The 9946-nt window shown below is 46.4% G+C and overlaps 1 long non-coding RNA gene across 1 annotated transcript in view; it reads right to left on the bottom strand.

Moving 5' to 3' along the window:
* The window catches only part of LOC109324601, a 19421-nt gene that overhangs the window by 6951 nt on the left and 2524 nt on the right, over positions 1–9946 (bottom strand). Inside the window, exon 2 of the long non-coding RNA XR_002104967.1 lies at positions 3551–3554. This is a non-coding gene — a long non-coding RNA (uncharacterized LOC109324601). The remainder of the gene's footprint in view (positions 1–3550; positions 3555–9946) is intronic.

Raw genomic sequence — 9946 nt, 5'->3', positions numbered from 1 at the left:
CTAGAAACTCTCTCTCTTTATAATAACCTACAACTGTCAGAAGTGGAGCAGAAAAGCTATGGCATAGTAATAAAAAAAGGTTGAGAAACAGTATATACCTAAACAGAATGAAGCCGTTAAATAGTGTAATTACCACAGGAGACACCAGAAAGAATGAGACAATAAAGGAATTTGTCAAAGACCTCAGACTGCTGAGCCAGACATACAACTCTGGAGACCTAAAGGAGTCTATGATCAGATTCTATATAGTATTGGATATAAGCCTCAGGAAGAGACCACTAGAGGATCCTTAGCTTAATTTGGAAAAAGGAGGATGTGCCAAGAAGCTGGGATGACAAATGCCATACTGCAGAAGCTGAAGGAAAAAACCAGGAGACCCTCACTATGAAGCAGGCAAGCAGAGGCCGAAGATAATTGCATGAATAGACAATGGTCAGCTGCAGATACTTTGGGGGTTACCACAAACCCATGCAATGCCCTGCATTTGATAAGCACTGCAATAAAAGTGAAAAAGATTCAATCGCTTGGCAAGTTTGCAAAAAGGAGCAGGATGTACCACACAAGAAACAGCACATACATGCTCTATGCAATGAGGAAAAGGAAGAATTCCTCACTGGCACCCTGGACACCAAATGGACTAATGGTAACTTTTAAATTAGATACAGGGGCACAGGTCAATGTAATACCAGAATACATTTTTAAAAAAAACAAACTAAACCTGTGTACTATGAGAATAAGAAAGTGAGATGTAGAGTATATAATGGGAACATGATTGCAACCAAGGGTGTCTGCGCACTGCATATCAGATACAAAGATAATTTAGTAAAAAAATATCAGTTTGTAACAGTCCTGGGAAAGCCAGTACCAATGATTGGGTTGCCAACATGTAACACTCTAGGTTTGATTAAGATAACAGATGCCATTGAGGGACTAGAAAGCAAGAACATAGAAGTGTTTAAAGATGTTTTTCAAGGCACAGGGAAATTGTCAATTAAGTACAGGATAGAATTAAGATAACCAAAATACTCCTGCCGTACATGCTCCAAGAAATGTTCCCCTTGTACCAAGGGAAACTGAAAAAGACAGATTAGTAAAAATGGACATATTAGAAAGAAAATAGAGCAACCAACTGCTTGGGTTCAATTCACTCGTCATAATAGAAAAAAAAGATGGATCCTTGAAATTGCTTCTTTTCTGATGCACCTGTTCATTTGCTTAGGATCCAGACACATTTTTCCATTCCCACTAAGGAAGAGGTTTTTGGCAACATTGCAGAAACTAAATATTTCTTCACTTTGAATGCTGTTTCTGGGTTTTGGCAAGTTCCCCTAGAAAAGAATAGCAATAGATTATGTACCTTCAACACGCCATTTGGAAGCTATTGCTTTTGTTGTCTTCCTTTTGTACTGTGTTCTGCATCTGAAGTATTTCACAGAAAGGTGCAACACATTTTTGATGGTCTTGATTGAACTATGGCTTATATTGATGATGGATTTGGTTGGGGAAATACTATGGAAGAACATGACTTGAGGCTAAGAAAAGCATTAGAAAGAGCTCACAGAGCAGGTTGGCAACTGAACAACTAAAGATGCAAATCCAGGGTCAAAAAAATAACATATCTGAGAGAAAGGCTCTCCAAGAAAAAGGGGTGCAAATCAATCCTGCAAGGGTTAAAGCCATTTCAAACATGCCACGCCCTACAGATAAGGAAGGTGTGCAAAGGTTACTGAGAATGATTAGTTTTATAGGGAAATATCTACTTAATTTAGAAGAGCAGACGAAGCACCTTAGATCACTCCTACAAAATAAACGCTCAGCGGATATGGGAACACGAAGATGAAGCTGAAATTAAAATCTTGAAGGAAAAAAATAATGAAAGCTCTGGTACTAAAAATACTGTCACCCTATAAGGCCCATTAAATTGTCAACAGATGCTTCTAAAGAAGGCATCGGAGCAGCTTTGCTTAAAAAAAAAAAAAAAAAAAAAAACACATGGGGATAACCGGAGATCAGCAGCATATGCATCTAGGGCACTCTCCAAGTCATTGTGTCTAATCCACAAAATTGAGAAAGGAAGTTTAGCTCTGGTATATGGCTGAATATCATATTCATCTATGAGAATCCTGTGGTAGCTGAAACTGATCATAAACCTTTGGTAATTATAGCAAAGAAAGGGTTAATCAACAGGGATCCGGGTTTTCTGTTTCCCACAGAAAAATGGAGGAAAAAAAAACATGGATTCCCTGTTTTTAAAAATCAGAGAAAATGCAGATTTCCTTTTTTACCAGAGAAAAGGGCAGATTCTCCACTTTTGCAAAGAGCTCTTGCAGGCTGCCACAGTTCCAGCTTGCAAGAACTGACTGCAGAAAGGAAGGGAAACCCCCAGCCCTGCCTGGGAAGGGAGGGAGATGGGGAAGAGTGGGGCCCAAACCTCTGAGTCAGCCAAGGCTGGGCTCAGGCTCGCCCTTTGCCCTTGGAGCCTGGAGATAAGTGGGGTTAGGGGTTGTGGGGCAGGGCTGGGCACTGCCAGCCCCAGGCAGCACACTGCAGCACCTCCCTGCCTCCCACCTCAACCCACTCCCAAGAGCATGGGTGCCCCTCTGTGGCCCATACGTGCACTGGCCAGCCAGCAGGTGGGTTTACACACAGTGGCCACCACTGCACTGCCACTACCTTCCCATGGTTAGCCTCATGGCTTTGTGGGCAAGTGGTTCAGGCTGCGGCAGCGGCAGTGGCCACCATGTGCAGACTGTACATGTACTGCCTGGCTGGCAAGGCAGAGGGGGTGGCTTGTATGCAGTGGCTGCCACCACACTGCTGCTGCTGCCCTGCAGCTAGCCACTTGGCTCTGTGCTGGCAGTGACACTGATGGGTGGTAGCTATGTGCCAGCTGGGGAGCGGGGGGAGCTCACACATGGTGACCACCACAGCTGTCACTTGCCTGTGGAGCTGTGCCCACAGTGGCAGCTGCCACATGCCAAACCTCTGCCCCCTACTGGCCAGCACACAGCTACCACTACCACCACCCCACACTGCAGCTGCCACCTCAGAGCCATGCCCATGGAGCTTTGCAGCTGGCTGTATGGTGGCAGCAGCAGTGCAGTGGCAGCCGCGGTTGCTACATATGAGCTCCACCACCTCATCTACAGGCACAGCTCCTCAGACAAGTGGCAGTGCTGGCATGGAATAGTGGTGGTACCAGCTGCATGCCAGCCAGTGGGATGCATTGGGTTTCACACACAGTGGCTGCCACCACTTTGCACTGCCACTTGTCTAAGAAACCATGCCCATGGATGGGGGACTCACACATGGCAGCCACCTCTGAGCAGGCATGGCTCCACAGGCAAGGAGCAGTGGTGGTGGCCACCATGTGCAGCTTCTGCCCTCTGGCTAGCACACAGCCACCACAAATTACCACCCTGCACCACTATGGAGCTATAGAGCTGGCCACAGGGCACAAGCAGTGGTGCAGTGGAAACTACTGCCCCTCTCCCTTCCTTCCCCCATCAGCTGGGTGGTATGTGTGCAGCCTGCAAGCAGCAGCTGCCACCACACTTCCACTGCCATGCCCCATGCTGCTTGCCCGCGAAGTCATGCAGCCAGCCATGGGAAGAGTTGTAGCAGAGTTGCGGTAGCAGCCACTGTGTGCAAACCCCCCTCCCCTCCCATCAGGCCAGCCAGTGTATTTGCAGCCCACATGGGGCACCCCTGCTCTCACCCCCTGGCTCTGCTCCCCCTCAGCACTTTCCCTTTCCCTGCCCTGTCCTTCCCCCCTAGACACACTTACCTGCTGGGGTGGATGTCAGTGTTTGTGCACATGTGGAGGGCTGTTGTGGGGTAGTGAAGGGCATTCACAAGGTTTGAGGTGGCTGTGGAGGATATGTGAGGGGCAGCAGCAGTGGGGGGGTGGGATTTGGGGGACCTTTAATATTAAATCACAGGTTTTAAAATCAGAGAATTTGCTATTTTTAGTCAGAGAAAATGGGGTCCCTGGTTATCAGACATGCCACCCAGATTACAGAGACTTTTCTATCAGCTGCAAATGTATGATCTAGACATAGAGTACACACCAGGAAAAAAAATAAAAATCTATTTATTGCAGATATGTTGTCTAGAGCATAAGATGCAACTGAAAGTGACAGAATTCCAGATTTAGACATAGTACATGTTCATCCAATTAAAAGAGTGATTCCTATCTCAGTTAAAATGTGTAGCTTCTGCAATAAGCTGCTGCTACTTCTCAGGATATTGCATTGCAAAAAGTGATAAGAGCTATTTGTCCTGGTTGGCCTGGAAAACATATACCTAGTCCCTACTCTCAGTTCAAGGAAGAGCTGTCAGTACTGAATGGCATTTGTTCAGGGGCTTGTTCCATCAGTGCTAAAGAAAGACATGTTAAAACAGAATACATGAGGGGCGTCTAGGCATTGAAAATGCAAAAGAAGAGCAAGGGGGGGAATCCAAATCTGGCCCAACATAAATAATAGGGTTGTGTGACGCTTCAGTTCCTGATTCAATTTGGTGGAGAATCAGCCCGATTTGGCGGCTGAATCTCCAAAATCTCTCTGAATTGAATTGGAACCCTCCAAATTGATTCAGAGGGATTTGGAAAGATTCAGAGATTCAGACATAGACACAGTTTTAAATGGTTTTTCTACATACCTCAAGGTAGCAGGTGGCTCAGAAGTGCTGCGATGTGAGGCGGATGAAGCATCTCATAGCAGTGCGGGAAGCTCCCCAGCACACTTGGCAGCAGACTTAGAAGTGGACCAGAAGCACTTCTGATGCACTTCCAGGCTCACTGGGTAGCACGCTGGGGGTGCCCCAATGCCCCCCCTGGCTCAGAAGCTGGTGCCTCCTGGGTCTGGGGGGAGCACCTGGGGCCCCCACTGTGGCTGATTGCTGAGCTGGGAGGTTCAGAGGGCCCCCCCCAAGCATGCTCCCTGATGGACCCAGAAGAGGACTGGAACTACTTCCAGTCCACTTCCGGATTCACCACAGAGCATGGGGGGATGGGGTGGGGGAGCACTCCTGTTGGATGCTCCATCCTTCCCCAGCATCCTGCCCCAGCATCGTAGTATTCATGAGTCATGCCTGGTACCTCGAAGTATGTAGAAAAAACATTTAAAGCTTTTTCTATGGCCAAATCGCTGATACTCCAAATCAGCATCAAGTCTTCAGATTTGGATTTAGCCACATCAAGTCAGGACAGTGATCTGAATCAATGAATCGAATCACTGTCCCCGATTCAGATTTGGATTCGGCCTGAATCGAATATGGCCTGTTTCACACACCCCTAATAAATATAGAAGATGGCATAAAGGCTTGTACAATGTGCCTACAATACAGATTAGCACAAAGAAAAGATCCCATAATGGTCATGGAGGAGCCCATAACACCATGGTATCAAGTGGACATTGACATAAATACAAGTAGGAAAAAATTATGTATTAGTACTGGATTATTATTCTCACTATCCTGAAATTTCACTGCTCAAAAGCACAACAGCAAACCAAGTCATAACTCACATCATATCAATTTTTGCTAATCATAAGATTCTACAGACTGTGGAGATTGTGATAAGAGGTAACTCACCTCAGTTCAACTGTCTTGATTTGCAAGAGTTCGCAAACAAATATGGATTCCATCACAGCCCTTCAAGTCCTAAATACCCACAATCCAATGGTCTGGTGGAAAATGGAGTATAAATAGTGAAGAAAATGTTGAAAAAATGCTACAGATTCAAATACTGATGTTTACCTGTCACTCTTAAATTACAGGGCAACACCCATGAAACAAGGATGGCAGAAATGCTGTTTAACAGCAAACTCAAAACCAGGCTGCCAAACCTTGTGGATGATGCTTATCAGAATGAAAAGCAAGACATGAAAACAGTTTTTAAAAATTTACAAACTCAAACAAAAACAGTACTATGGTAAGTGTTCCAGGGAGTTACCACAAATAAGTGGTGCTTATTTCAGATACATGAATGTGGAAACAAAAAGCACTAGTTTCCCCAACAAGTAGCTCCTAGAGCCTATAAAACTGTCACACCAGAAGCACAGGTGTTAAGAAGAAACAGATAATACTTATAGCTCATAAAGGGAAGAAGAGAACAAGGAAACCAAACAAGAGCTGAATCAATAAGGACTAAGAATGCAGAGAAACTGAGAAGGTCACTTACAGCTAAAAAGCTAACACAAAGACTAATAGAAACCTGTTTAAATGTGCTTTAACTATGGGTTGAACTAAATTGCCAATGTTAGTATTATATGGGGACATGCTACATGTAAAGGGAGAAGATTTGTGGATATCTTTAAGAGTTGTAAATGTAAGTTGTTACATTGGCCCTTGGATTGCAGGAGGAAACAGCAGAACTGTAGGCAAGGTACTGCTCTCTGAATAAACATGTTTTATCAATCTATAAGCTTAACTCCATGGTCTTTTGAGAACAACATAGGTATGACAGTGGTTTAAAGTAGAGTTCTGCCCAGGAATTAGGAGAGTTTATTCTAGGCTTCCCCTAGCCTGATGGGGGTTAAACCTACATCTCCCATATATGAGAAGCATTTTCTTAACACAAGAATATAGGCTAGGTTGGAGTAGTTCTTCACACCTCCTGTTCCAAGTAGGCTTCTGTGAAGCTAAGAATACAAGATTCATGGGGACAGAGAAAAGGTAAGCAAGAGGGAGCATTATTTTATAAATTAATTGAATGTCCTTGGTAGGGAGCATCCTGGCTTCTGGTCCTTTTCTCAGAGAGTTCTCATTCACTATTTTGATTAATTATCCTTAGATAAAAACGCATAAACAGTACCGGTACTAGGGACTAGAACTAGAACTTCTCCACAAAGCACCCTCATTGCTCCAGTTCTTTGGCCCTGGAAGCCTGAAGGAGAAGATGGGGCCAAGGTTAATAGTATTTACTTACAGAGGTGGGAAGTATGTTCATGTGTGGGGAGATGACAGCAAGCATCATAGGGTAGGGAAAGGCGCATGGAGGAGTGTGACAGGTGCACCCCTTTGGGGTCTGTCCACTGGTGACCCCACCCACCTGTTATGAGCCAACTGCCCACCTTCTTGCCTACCATGCTTTGTTGTTAATTGATTAATTAGAAGAAGTTAATTAAGCAGGAGGCTGCACATTTACTGCCCCGATCTAAGCAGTCACTATCTGCCTATCACTTTTCTCCCCTACACCACAGCCCAAGCCTCACAGATGGTACTCACATCATTTAGTCTGGGCCTTATTCTACTCTGGCCTCTTTGTCCTCCCTGGACTCTCCATGGCCTTGTCTTGCTCTGCACCTCACTGGGTATTCATCAACACTGCCCCCCTCTCTGGGGCTGGGGTCTCCACACTGCCGTGGCTCCCCTATGAGGCCTCCTCCAACCCCTGATAGCCTTACCCAAACCTCCAGATTTAAACAGCAAACACAAAACACAAGCCCCTGGGCTATAACACAAAATCTAAGCTGTCCGGCTAAAACATCATCCAATCACTACCAGTGAATTCTCCACCCCATAACAGCAATCAGGAGCTGCTCATGCAGTCAGGCTTCTCCCCTTTGCTTGCTCTGGCAGAGCTCCTTCTTCCTTGGCTGCTAGCAGAGAACTGCCAGCCTGGCCCCAGCCCTGGGGTTTAAATGTGAGCCAGGCCCTGCCCCTTCCAGTCAGCTGACCACTGGCAGGTGCAGGTCACCAGCTAACTCTGGTTGCCCTGGAAACCAGCAGCTGGGGCTCTTTACTCACTGCTAGGGCTCTTCCCTAGCAGTTTCCCCTCTTTAAAAGGAGTAGGGAACCTAATTGCTCTGTGACAAGCAGCCATGTTTTACTAGCAATGTGGAGGCATAAGCCTGAGGAAGGCTACAGATGATTTTGAGGGTAAGATCTCATAGGGTGCCTGTACATATGCAGGACACCTGCTCCAACACGTTACATTTAGAATGCTCCAGCAGCCTCATCATCATGTGTATTCTGCACTCCTGTATTTCAAAATGGTGGCCCCACCACCATTTTGAAGTGCAGGAGGGTGCCTGAGGGCTGCTCTAATTAAAACATGCCACCCAAAGCATGTGTATTGATGCCCACAGAGGCCAAGAAGCTCTCAGCCTAAACTCTTCTTCATACAACAGTTTACGGATTTACATTTGATCAAGGTTCCCTCAAAGCTGCTCTTACGTGTGATCACAAGAAAAAATCTTGCAGTGCACTAACTTTGTAATGCCATGCACTTGCCCCGCCCTGGCTACAGGCTGCTGCAGAAGTCATAAGAGGTGGCCATACTGAGATACCCATGCACTCCCAGTTAGGATTGCCAGTTTGAAGGTGCCTGATCCCATGGCTGGCTGTGGGGGTGGGGGGGAGTTACAGGTGATGGTTATGAGTTTCTGACAGTCCTAGTAGGAAGATGTGAGCCCTCTTGGCAGGTTTTGGCTCGGGAGACTGCCTGGCTGCTCCAGATGGAGCAAGACAGGAGCCCAGGTAGCCTGTGCCGAGCAGAATGTGATGGCAGAGGCATGGTCACATGCAGCTGGTTCTGGGGAGGTGGGAGGCAGCTCTTCAGGATTCATGTTTTACCAAGGTTCACATGAGCTCTGCCTCAGAGCTGCACCCAGCCCACAGGCTGACCTACCAAGTCCTGTAATGTTCATCATCAGCTCCAGGCTTACTGGAATGGGAGGGAAGGTGGGGGCGGGAATCTTTGCAGCTGCTTTCTCTCCAATGCTGTGCTGGAGAGAGAGAAACCTGCCTAAGCATAGGCTGCAGCTAGACAAAAGATTCCCCGGGTTCCCAGGCTGCCACACATTTTCTTCCTCCTTCTCCCTGCGCCTGATCCTGGGAGCTCAGGAAAGCAGTAGCAAGGTGACTAGAAGGCAGCAACAGTGCATACAGCCAGGCTTCTGAGCTATAAGTCCCATCCCTTAGGAGGAGAAGCCCAGTAGCTGGCTTCCTAGACAGCCTTTCTTCCTGGAGGTGCCTAGCTTGAGGACTTCCAGCAAACACAGCAGGCATCAGTGTTCCCTCTAAGCTGCTCACGGACCACCAGACCTTAGAGGAAACATTGCATTTGACACTATTTATTTAAACAAACAAAAAACAGCAAAAATATTCCTTCACAGTTGGTGTTATAATAGTACTTTTACATTTAAAAATAGGGGAGGGAATTCCCTGCCAAAAATCTAAACAAAAATTCCAGCAAACTAAGAGACAGTCAACCATTTTTTAATTTGGAGTTAAGATGAAATCCATTCCTAGATATCAAGAATACTAAAAGGGACAGGGTAAGCCAATTCTCTTTCACTAATGTTAGAGCTCATTTCTTCTTCTGTATCTATTTCATTCATTTTTAAAGTACAAATACAAATCATAAGTCACCAAAAGCCCCCCTGGATCACCAAAGGCATCCGGGAATGCCTGATTGCCAAAAAGACAGTGTACACCCAGTGGAAGGGGGGTGCTATCTCCAAAAAGGAGTATACCTCCTCTGCTTGGGCCTGTAGGGGGCTGTCAGGAAAGCTAAGGCAGACATAGAGCTAAGACTAGCATCCAAGATCAAAGATAATAAAAAGTCCTTTTTCAAATATATAGGGAGGATGAAGAAGGCACCAGAAAATGTGGGGCCCCTGCAAGGTATGCTGGGCAATCTGGTGGTTGCACCAGAGGAGAAAGTAGACCTCTTTAACCAATTCTTCACCTCCATTTTCTTGTGTAGGGACCGGGACTTCCCCACCGTGATGCTAGACGGACTCAAGGGGAACGCCTCCAGACCTCAGATTGGGGAGGACCGGGTTAAAGAGCTTCTGGGGGGGCTGGATGTGTTCAAATCAGCAGGTCCAGATGCTCTCCACCCCAAGGTGTTGAGGGAGCTAGCAGGGGTTATGGCAGGGCCCTTGGCATGGCTTTACAAGCGCTCGTGGTGCTCGGGCCAGGTGCCAGATGATTG

The sequence above is a fragment of the Crocodylus porosus genome, unplaced genomic scaffold (genome assembly GCF_001723895.1).
Source record: "Crocodylus porosus isolate Cpor-Errol unplaced genomic scaffold, CroPor_comp1, whole genome shotgun sequence".
Lineage (NCBI taxonomy): Eukaryota > Metazoa > Chordata > Crocodylia > Crocodylidae > Crocodylus > Crocodylus porosus.
The sequence above is the reverse complement of the archived record's forward strand: the minus strand, read 5'-3'. Positions and strand labels throughout refer to the sequence as shown.